The sequence below is a fragment of the Manis javanica genome, chromosome 1 (assembly GCF_040802235.1).
Source record: "Manis javanica isolate MJ-LG chromosome 1, MJ_LKY, whole genome shotgun sequence".
In the NCBI taxonomy this organism is placed as follows: Eukaryota; Metazoa; Chordata; class Mammalia; order Pholidota; family Manidae; genus Manis; species Manis javanica.
The window spans coordinates 91,067,634-91,080,001 of record NC_133156.1 but is presented as its reverse complement, the minus strand read 5'-3'; the positions used below and the strand labels follow the sequence as shown (position 1 = coordinate 91,080,001).

General features: G+C 37.2%; 1 long non-coding RNA gene across 2 annotated transcripts in view; it reads right to left on the bottom strand.

Moving 5' to 3' along the window:
- LOC118968749 (uncharacterized) overlaps window positions 1–12,368 on the bottom strand; it is a 119,215-nt gene that overhangs the window by 99,528 nt on the left and 7,319 nt on the right. The gene's annotated exons all lie outside the window — the stretch shown is intronic.

Below are 12,368 nucleotides of genomic sequence, written 5' to 3'. Positions count from 1 at the left end.
TGAGGAGGAGTAGCCAATGCCACTTGAAGAATAAATGGTAATGCAAAGCATGTTTTCACATATGAAGGAGGCCAGGGATCTATTTTAATAAAGGGCTTCAAAAGTGAGAGGGAGTACTTCAAAAGTACTTCAGGGGGTACATAAGACAATCTATTGGGGAGTGGGAGACAAATATTAAAGCACCCATTTCTATGTATTGCATATCTCAGGCATTTAAATTTCTATATTAGAGTATGTTTTACAATGGATATATTAGTTTTATAGTACCAGTATATCATTTATACATACATAAATGTGAATATGGATATGAAGCTCAAAAATATTTTCCAAAGAATACTCCCTAGAAAGATGAAGGAGATCCCTATGTGCTGGTCCTCTGTTTGCCCTCAGTTGTTAGCATCTGTGGCCTAGAGTTCTGCCTTTAGTCTCCTCTTCTTCTCACTCAGCATGCATTTCCTGCAAGGGAAACCACCTCTCATAGTTTTAACTGCTGTCACTATGGTAAAAGGGTAAGACTCTATCTTCAGACCAGGACATGCTTCTGAGCAATCCTCAAATTCAACTGCCCAAGGAGCACAGTCCATCAGTACAGCCCCAATAAGTAAGCATACCTTCCTCCCTTAAATTGAGCTCAATATCTTCCAGCCCTCCTCATTTTAAGCCTGCTCTTTTTATTATATTCCTCATCCTTGTCTATAATTCATATGATTACCCTAGCCAGGATTATGGTGGTTGAGATTTTTTCCTTTCTCTTGCATTTCACATTGTAAATTTTTACTTTTTCATTATCTTGAAATTCCTCCATGTCTTAGATCTACATATATCAATGTAGATAAACCTAAAAAATATAATAGTATAAAAAAAGTAAATTGAAAAAGATGTGTGGTATGATATATAAAATTCTAAATAAATAAACATTAGTGTACATTGTTTACAGATACATGCATGCATCTGAAAACTAAAAACCAAACATGGAAATAAAATATGCCCAACCTCAGGACAGTGTTTACCTCTCAGGAGGAAAGAAAGGCAGAAGAACTGGGGAGATGTTGATTTATGTTAAAGCTGGGTGGTGGTCACCTGGATATCACTTATATTATCTGTGAATTTTTCTGTATATTTGAAGTATTTCATAATTTAAAACATTTTAAGTAAAATATCCTAATTGTTCTCCTCACCTCCCTGCCCATGGCCAAAGAGCCTATTTAAAACTCCTAGTAAGTCTCTGAAGACTATTACAATATCTTCACTGATCTCTCAGCCTCTATTTTTGTCCCTCTTTTAACCTACCCATCACATTCAGAAAAAATAAATATTATAAAATGAAAACTGGAACATGTTATACCTCTGCATATGTTCCTTTAAATCATCTACATTAGTTAGAGAGTGCCATAAAAATACTGAAAAACAACCACAAACATCTCAGGTGCCTGCAACAGTAAGCATTTGGCCTATGAATATAGGGTTGGCTATGGGGTCCTTTGGCCTAGGCAGGGCTTGGCTGGGATAAGGTAGTTATGGTTCACTTGGATGTCATCTTGCCAGCCTGGGTATGTCTTTCCATGGTGAAAGCAGAGATGCAAGTAGGGAAATGGCAATACACAAGGTCTAGGCCTGGAGGAGGTACACTATCACTTAAACTGCATTGTATTGGCCAAAGCCAGCTATACGACCAAACCCATAGTTAAGTAGAGAAACATCCTTTTTATCTTTAGTGGTAAGAACTGCAAAGTCATATGGCAAAGAGTGTACATGCAGAGGGGTGAAGAACTAGGGCCAATAGCACAATCTTTCACAGACCCTAGTGTTTAAGGATAAATTTTCTGCTCTTAGTGAGGCACACACAGTACTCCATTGAGGGCATCCTAAGCCACCTCCCTGGCCTCATTACTTGTTGCTCTACCCTTTGTTTTCTATGCTCAGGCCATTCTGAACTATCTGCACATCCTTGAATGTGTTCCTGCTGTTTCTTCTCTGTTTGCCTTTGTGTACTCCTTGTCATTACCAGGCAAATGCACACTTATTCTTCATGGACCCCACTCAGATCTTGACTAATCCCTTCCCAAGGGAACAATTTTCAGTTCCCTTCATCTCAGCACAACTGACCACACCCCCCCTCTAATCTGCATTGTATCTAGAGCACACAATATGGAAATCTTGCACCACTCTTACTAGACTATGAATTCTTTGAGGACAGATATTTGTATCTTCAGTGCCCAGTGCTTTACTGAGGCTCATAAATGTTTGTCAACTGAATACAATCTTCTAGCTATTACTTCCCTAGTACCCAGAAACAAAGTAAGGTGTACTCTGACAAAGGAAAACAAAGAGTAAATTTTTCAAGATAAGTGAAACTCTAGTTATAAATTAATACATTGATATCCTGGTAAAACATTTACTTAGCTTAGAATCTGATCATCTTCACACGAGCTGTCCCAGGGGTCTCAACCTTGAATAATGGAGCCGCAATTAAGACTGCCAGACATCCAAGTAAGGAAAGGCCTGAGAGCCAGCTGACCTTACCCATCACTTTACTATGCAGTGCAGTGTGAGGATGGAAGAGACCTGAGCTGTAACTGTCTTATGAAACTGTACATCAGTAGGGTGTGTAAAGGAAATCAGAGAGCAAATTCCTATCCACTATGCTAAATAGCTAAAGTCACCCCCTGCCATCCCCAACCCCAGTTTTTGGAAGAGGCCCTAATCAGGTTGTGATGGAAACCTTTTACTATCCACTATTACAGGAGAACAAAGGGAGGTCCTGAATTCATGAATAGCTATCTTTGGAATCCAAATGACCTTCTGTGCTGCTACATTTAACATCACCTAAACTTTTCTTGGTCAATACTGTCTCACTTTGGAATGATACATACCAACCCCTTCTTTAAGGCATCATTGGGTTTTGTGCCCAAGGACAGTGCCTGAGCAGGAACACCTTACTGTTACACCTCTTGGATTTATAAACAGCCAAAAGACAGAGTCAGGGACAAAAGTAAGCAAAGAACATATAACTATAAACAATGGAATCACTGTCATTTGCTTGCTTTTTGGGGAGGGAAATGTAAATCAAAGAACAAGAAAACAACTCATTAGTCAACAAGGTGCATAAATGGTAAATGGCACCCCCAAGGCTTTACACGTTTGAGAGAGCTAATTACAGCATTAACAAATTCTTTAATACTGTTGAGAAAGAGGAGTATCTGCTCTCCCATTGGCAATTTCCTTAAACTCAGGAAAATGTATAAAATGACTTCGTGCCAGTATTACATGCTACAATGTAGAGTTCATTTGGGTAGTTGTGGCCAAGAGATTGTTCATCAATGTTGCTAATGTACACTAGAAGACATCTGATGTGAAATTCATAATTGAAATGTTATGAGCAGTTTAGCATATGGATCCTTCACATCCACTTAATTGCCAGTTTAGTAATAATTTTATGTAATTAGGCATTATTAATAATACGTGACATAATGCCCTAAAAACATAATATGACATTTGCCACTGAAAGAATATTATGATTCCAGGTGCCTTTACCATGATTTCAAAAACATACATGATATTACATAAAATATTAACTTAATCTGTAGAAACAGCTTGGTTATGATGTATGTCAAATTCATTCTCTAAGTTATAATCATTTTTTTACAAAAAGTGCAAATTTTGACTGCCTTCATGTCCTTGAATTGCAGCGGTTGCTTGAAGCTCTCATACTGTCTGATGTTTGCTGTCTTGCTCCCCCATGGCTAAAGTAGTACCTAGTATGCCAAGAAGGGAGAGTAAGACAGAGAAAAGCCAAATGATCTGCCCCAGCACTGAGAACATATGGGAAAGCAGACACCAAATGCTCTCTATTGACAGACTCTTTGAAATTCCATCACACCTCAGAGATTTTAAAAATATCTTAACACAGTTCCTAAAACCTTCTATTTGGGGCCATGATTATCATTTACAAGGCCTAAGGGAAGAGTGCAAAGAAGGCTCACATACTATGTGTTTACATATTTAAAAGTTATACACATGGAAACTCATCCCATGCTCTTGGCTAGGAAGAATTAATATCGTCAAAATGGCCATCCTGCCCAAAGCAATATACAGATTTGATGCAATCCCTTCAACGAACCGGAACAAATAGTTTAAAAATTCATATGGAAATACCAAAGACCACGAATAGCCAAAGCAAACCTGAGAAGGAAGAATAAAGTGGGGGGATCTCACTCCCCAACTTCAAGCTCTACTACAAAGCCATAGTAATCAAGACAATTTGGTACTGGCACAAGAACAGAGCCACAGACCAGTGGAACAGATTAGAGACTCCAGACATTAACCCAAACATATATGGTCAATTAATATTTGATAAAGGAGCCATGGACATACAATGGGGAAATGACAGTCTCTTCAACAGATGGTGCTGGCAAAACTGGACAGCTACATGTAAGAGAATGAAACTGGACCACTGTCTAACCCCATACACAAAAGTAAATTCGAAATGGATCAAAGACCTGAATGTAAGTCATGAAACCATAAAACTCTTAGAAAAAAACATAGGCAAAAATCTCTTAGACATAAACATGAGTGACCTCTTCTTGAACATATCTCCCTGGGCAAGGAAAACAACAGCAAAAATGAACAAGTGGGACTATATTAAGCTGAAAAGCTTCTGTACAGCAAAAGACACCATCAATAGAACAAAAAGGAACCCTACAGTATGTGAGAATATATTTGTAAATGACAGATCCGATAAAGGCTTGACATCCAAAATATATAAAGAGCTCACCCACCTCAACAAACAAAAAACAAATAATCCAATTAAAATATGGGCAGAGAAACTGAACAGTTCTCCAAAAAAGAAATTCAGATGGCCAACAGACACATGAAAAGATGCTCCACATCGCTAATTATCAGAGAAATGCAAATTAAAACCACAATGAGGTATCACCTCACACCAGTAAGGATGACTACCATCCAAAAGACAAACAACAACAAATGTTGGCGAAGTTGGGGAGAAAGGGGAACCCTCCTACACTGCCAGTGGGAATGTAAATTAGTTCAACCATTGTGGAAAGCAGTATGGAGGTTCCTCAAAATGCTCAAAATAGAAATACCATTTGACCCAGGAATTCCACTCCTAGGAATTTACCCTAAGAATGCAGCACTCCAGTTTGAAAAAGACAGATGCCCCCCTATGTTTATCGCAGCACTATTTACAATAGCCAAGAATTGGAAGCAACCGTAAGTGTCCATCAGTAGATGAATGGATAAAGATGATGTGGTACATATACACAATGGAACATTATTCAGTCATGAGAAGAAAACAAATCCTACCATTTGCAACAACATGGATGGAGCTAGAGGGTATTATGCTCAGTGAAATAAGCCAAGCGGAGAAAGAGAAATACCAAATGATTTCACTTATCTGTGGAGTATATGAACAAAGGAAAAACTGAAGGAACAAAACAGCAGCAGAATCACAGAACCCAAGAATGGACTAACAGAGGATCAAAGCCTAATTTGGCTACACAGAAAACAAATATGATATGATACGAAGAAGAACTTCAAACATCAACATCCTCTCGAAGAGTCATTCCAGAAGATGATCATCAAAAAACTTCAACAAAGATCCTGGCACTGCTGCAGTTGTAGCTGCATTCATCCCACCGGTTCCTGGACTTGCCACTGGAATGAAGAAGGAGATATCTCAGCTGGCCTGTGCATACAGTAAAACAACAAATTTGACTGGATCTATACTGTCAGAACTCAACCAAGAATTAGGAGAAGTGCAAGTTGCAGTGCTCCAAAATCGTGTGACTGTTAAGAGAACACATGGGATGTGAACAGTTCCCAGGAATGTGATGCTTTAATTTGTCTGATTTTTCTCAAACTATTCAAATTCAGTTAGACAATATTCATCATATCATTGCTAAGTTTTCACAAATGCCTAGGGTACCTAACTGGTTTTCTTGGTTTCACTGGATATGGCTGGTAATTGTAGGTCTGCTTTTGTTATGTAGCTGTATTCCTATTATGTTAATGTATGTGTGCAATTTAATGAGTAGTTTAAAACCTATACATGCTTATGTTACTCTACAAGAAGATGTGTCAAAGAAATAATCAATCTTCCCATGTTTTCTTCCGTCTGCTACTTCTATAGCTTTTCTTCTTCCTTCCTAATTACAACCCTTTAGTAGAATTAGCGCCTCATATCGCAAATTACCGAGTATCGTAATTCTTCCAAGTGGTAAAGATACCTCAAGACAAATGCTGGGCATAGAAGCCACAGGGCATAAATCTGCAAAGAAGTAAAAAGCTAACCTTTTCAAAGAATATTGCTTCTCTCTCACTTACCAACTTTACATTTCCCTCTATGGCCCCGGAAGGTGACTGGTTAGCCAGAGACGGGTAAGATTCCTCAAGGGAGGAACAACCTAAGATAGGCACAGTCACAGGGGGGACATCAGGTGAGAAATTGGAGATCAACAGAGGGGAGGCGTAGAACCTCACCCCCACTGTTTTGAGAGAAATCTTCTGCATCCGTGGATGTTTTGTTGCCCTTGTCTAGATTGGATTAATACTTAGTCTATAGGCACACACCTGATCATCTACATTTGCCCTCTTACTGCACTAAACTATGTTTTCTACCTTTATCTTGCATCTACTTACCACTTCAGCATTTTATTAAAAAATAATAATAATGGAGAAATGTGGGATTCACATATAAATCATGTATAAAAATCAAATGAATAATCATATCTGACTTGATTGTTTATAGTTCATGATGCATGATCAAAACTGAAAGTTTCTGTGATATGACTGCCCTTGTACTGATCACCATGTAAGAACTTATTCACTACGTAAGACCTGGTTCACTATGTAAGAACTTGTTTGTTATGCTTCAGAAGATTGGAGACTGTTGAGATATAGACTTGGGGTTGATTAATGACTATGCATTGAGTCCCCTATACAGAATTTTATTGTTGTTAACAACCATTTGATCAATAAATACAAGAGATGCCCTCTCAAAAAAAAAAAAGTTATACACAAACCTAACAAACTATTAAATAAAATACTCTTTTCTTTCTTCCTTGACAAATATTCTGCCAACATGGAAAAATATGTAAAAAGCTTTGATTTTTATATGACTTAAAGTCACATAAAATGGAAAAATATCAAAAGATAATTAACTCTAATGACTACTGTGCATTAATACTGTTTGATATTTGGGCTATGGGCAAATAAAGAGGTAAAAATATACACAATTCATAAAAAATTAAAATTCAGTCCATAATATGTTTTCCTTGCTTTATTTCAGTAAAATTACTAAAGATGTTGTTATAATCAACATTTTTACATAACTTGTATTCTATTGGCAGTAATGACCTTAATGACAAAAAATAGAGTGTAATTATATACAGGATGAAAATTCTAATGTATTTTTATAACATATAAATAGAAGAAACTAGTATTTTTCAAAAATGTTTTCTCTTCTAAAATATTCAAAATTATGTATTAAATTTGAAAGGCAGAATGAAAATTATAAGTATCAAATTTTAAATTATTTATTTAAACAATGCTGAAATTTTTTATTTAATACTTTGAATTTTTATTTAAATATTATTAAGTATTTTATAATGATAAAACTATTTGCAATTACAGCACTCAATATCCATCTGGTTGCCAATGTAAAGAACTGCCATCATACTTCCACATGTTTGCCTAAATAAATATTTCTCTCTGTATATGTATGTACAGAGATTTATGGATATATTTAAGAGTAATATGAATTATTTAATACTGAAAAATATTCCTAAGTCACCATGTGCAACCACTGCAAATACTGCTCTAACTTGTGAACCAGGAATTGGAACTCACCTAACACGGGTGAGAAGTAAGAAAATGGATGCTTAGCACTCCTGGAAACAATACTTCATTGCATAAGAGTCTATTGCATTCATGCTGACAGGAAGGATTTGACAAGTTAATTAATTTGTCTTTTCTCTTATCTAAGCACTCCAGCCACTGAAATCCCTCTGCATTCAAAAACAGTGCCTGTCTTTGAAATTGGCAGTGGCACAACCCACAAATCATCTCTGAATTTGGACACAGTTGTCTTTAGTTTTGAGGTCACAGGGCAGGCCACTTGGAAGTGTTTCCTGGGCCTGAAAGGTGTTAGGCATATAAGCTAATATTTAGGGGTTTGGGTTTTCTATGTCAACAAAGAGCACTACATCCCAGTGAGAGAGGTGCATGTGTTACTTAATAAATTATGTGTGTGTGTGTGTGTGTGTGTGTGTGTGTGTGTGTGTGTGTGTGAGCAAATATAGGGGCCTCTGAAGTGCAGATCCCAAAACAAGGCCACCGCTTGCCAGGCTCTAACTGTAGCATACCATGTGGTACATAAACACAATACAGTTTAGTAAATGTTGCTTTCATACCAACTAATAACACTACTTCATAGACTCAAGTGTTCCCCACAGGCTTCCATAGTTGAGCCAGAACTATAGCTCAAATCTTCCCACTATCTATTTGTGGTAGGTTTGCGGGGAGTGGCCATTGTCTTTGGAATTGTGTGTCTATGTTCAAGGATGGTTTAGCTGGTGTACACAGATATTGCCATACTGTTTGTTAAAAGTATAAAATAACACCATAGCAAATTAAAAGCACAATGAGATATCAGCTCACACCAGTAAGGATCGCCACCATCCAAAAGACAAAAAACAACAAATCTGGCGAGGTTGTGGAGAAAGGGGAACCCTCCTACACTGCTGGTGGGAATGTAAATTAGTTCAACCATTGTGGAAAGCAGTATGGAGGTTCCTCAAAATGCTCAAAATAGAAATACCATTTGACCCAGGAATTCCACTTCTAGGAATTTACCCATTCTTAGGTAAATTCCAGCAGCCCAGTTTGAAGAAGACAGATGCACCCCTATGTTTATAACAACACTATTTACAATAGCCAAGAAATGGAAGCAACCTTAAGTGTCCATCAGTAGATGAATGGATAAAGAAGATGTGGTACATATACACAATGGAATATTATTCAGCCATAAGAAGAAAATAAATCCTACCATTTGCAACAACATGGATGGAGCTAGAGGGTATTATGCGCAGTGAAATAAGCCAGGCAGAGAAAGACAAGTACCAAAGGATTTCACTCATATGTGGAGTATAAGAACAAGGAAAAACTGAAGGAACAAAATAGCAGCAGACTCACAGAACCCAAGAATAGACTAACAGTTACCAAAGGGAAAGGGACTGGGGAGGATGGGTGCAAAGGGAGGGATAAGGGGGAAAAGGGGGCATTACGATTAACACACATAATGTAGGGGGCAGGCATGGGGAAGGCAGTACAACACAGAGAAGACAAGTAGTGATTCTACAGCATCTTACTATGCTGATGGACAGTGACTATAATGGGGTTTGTGGGGGGACTTGGTGAAGGGGGGAACCTAGTAAACATAATGTTCTTCATGTAATTGTAGATTAATGATACCAAAAAAATAAAGAAAAATAACATCATACCATTTGTAAAATAATAGTTTCCTTGAAACTCATGTAGGCCTCCCAATACCAGGTTTCCCTCTTCCTTTCCCTGGGACCCTCTTCCCAAAATCTCCACACAGACTCTCTCCAGGACCTTGCTTCAGTGCCTAAGCCACATGTATTGTTCAATATTTTAGTATCATATTAAATATAATATTTAATATGTATATTAATACTTTTAATATATATGTCTTATAGCAAGGCAAAAATATAGGTGAAGGGATAATCGATTAACACCATTCACATTGTATCAAATAAATATATTCTGCAGAACATCACTGGTAGAATACTGGCAGGATATTTCTGGATGGCACAAACTTATCTGGATAATAAAAGGAGAAGAGATGCCCTTTCACTGTGAGGTGGGCTACTGAAATCTGTTTCAGGGTCAGCAAGGAGAACTGTCTCCATACTAACAGACATCTAGTAGCTTTTGTCAAGTGAGTTGGTGGCCTTTAGCCAGTTCCAAGTGGCCACGTGTCCAAATCACTAAAATCACTATTCTAAGCTGATGTGTTATCTGATTAAGGTCTTTCTTGGGCCTTTGGCTCAGAGTTCAGAACTAAATTGGAGTAGAGATTGAGACAGACCTAAAAAGAAGAGCTGTAACATATTCTGTTTCTAAGACAAAACTGAATGCCTAAATGTGCCCAGCACTAACCCATTTTACAGATAAACTAAAATTTAATCTTCAGGAATTTTAGCACTTTTCAAAAAGTCTGAAAGAAAAAAAATTGGTCATTACAACTGTGTTATTTAAATGCACATTTTTTGTACTGAATGTTCAAGACTTCTGAGAGTGAAAAAAGGAGCAAGAGTCTAACATAATAAAAAATTTTCCAAATTGAATTCACTTTGATTTCCAAACCCAAGTCAGCCCAGCCTCTTCCAATCCCAGATGAAGGGTGATCGAGTGTTTCTCCCAGAGCTTGGCCTGGCACCAGTAATCTGCCTATTATGAATCATAGGCATAGATTTGAGCTTTATGTGTATGCTGATAATGTCCAGGCTCAGAGGCAGATCAAGGTGTGTGGGTCCTTAAGCTTATACAATCTAGAAGTCTCTCTTTAAGAAAAAGAATGCAAAAATTCTAAATTTAAAATTTCTCGGGTCCCAACCAGGGCCTTAAAAGGGGCCACTGTGAGTAAAGGGCCCTGAAGCAGAAGCTTCAGCAGCATCATGGTGGACTTGATGTCTGTCCAGATGGCTTTCTCTGTGTGGTAGGCACCAACAGACTTGGGGACTGAGACGTTCTGTTTTATCTGTTAGAAGTTTTTTGTTGTGCCATTGTACCCAGCTTAAAGGAAATACAAGTTGGGTAAATTCCATGAGGTTTATATAGCAGGAGAAAATAGATTTCTGTCATTTAAAACAGATCTGATAAAAGGGTTTCCCATACAAAGTCTTGATGAAATTTGAGCTGTGTGGCCATATGAAAAAAAGGTAGAATTTGTACTACTTTCTTCATGCTTAAAAATGGGGATAGCTGGTATTCATATCGATAAAACTCTTTCAAATCAGCTATACACTTTGAGATGGTATGGGAAGGAGCAGGTTGATCATCATATAGTTAGTGTCTTAACCATCTTACTGTGCCATGAAAAGAATAAGATGGGCACGGATTGACATTACCATTACCATTCCCACTCAGAAATTTTAGGTGATGTTACATTTGAAGGTTTATTTCTACTTGGTCTAAAAAAGATAAATTATAGAAACATCATTACATCCTTCCCTCTTCCTAAGCTTGTGGGAAGTGAGTTTAAGAGGCAGGTGGGAGTCCATATCCAGTGGGGTATTCTGAGAGAAATGGTCCATGAGATGCTATGGGAGAGGTAGGAATGAGACAAAAGGGCCAGGTCCCTTAGTGGTATCCTGCTCCTAGGTAGGACTCTTTTGTTGGAGGGAAGAGTATATGGATTTGGGTAATAAAGGTGAGGTAACTTGGTTTTTTTCATGAGTCATTTAAAAGTATTTTTAGGTTTCCAAGTATATAGGTCTGTTTTTGGAAATGTTCCATGTGTGCTTGAGAAGAATGTCCATTCCCAATTGCAGGAGAATTCTACATATGCCCATTAAATGAAGGTTATTCACTGTTCAAATTTTCAAAGCTTCACTGATTTTCTGTCTGCCTAAGTTACCAAAATCTGAGGGAAAAAAAAACAACAACTCATTTTTTAAATGAGCAAAAGACCTAAGGACTATACAGACTAGAAAATATTTATATACAATATGCATCAGAGAAGATGTTTAACTTCATTAGTAATTAAGAGAAACATAAATCAATACTACAAAGAGATACTGGTTTTTACTCACTTAATCTGTAAAAATCAACAAGTTTTTCAATATCAAGTGCTGAAAGGATACAGACCAAGTGTGTTTCTTATATATTAGTAATGGGAATATATAACCACTTTGAAAAATAATGTGGCATTACTGTGTAAAAGTGAACACTTATGTACTCCACAACTGATTAGTTCTGTTCCTAGGGATATAGCCAAGAGAAACTCCTACATGCATGCATAAGATGTGTGAATTCATTGCAGCACTACTTTTAATAGCAAAAATACTAGAAAAGACTCAAGTGCCCGTCAACCTGAGAATAACTAACTAGTGAAATACTATACAGTAGTAATAACAAATAAACGACATGGATAGATCTTAGTAACAGAATGTTATGCAAAGAAAAAAAATCAAGTCCCAGAAGTTATCTACAGCATGTAATACTTGTTTTATTAAGTTCAAAAACAACCAAAATAGTTCAGGCATATGTGTGTGTATATGTAAATATTCACATATATAATAAAACATTTATCATTTTGCATATAT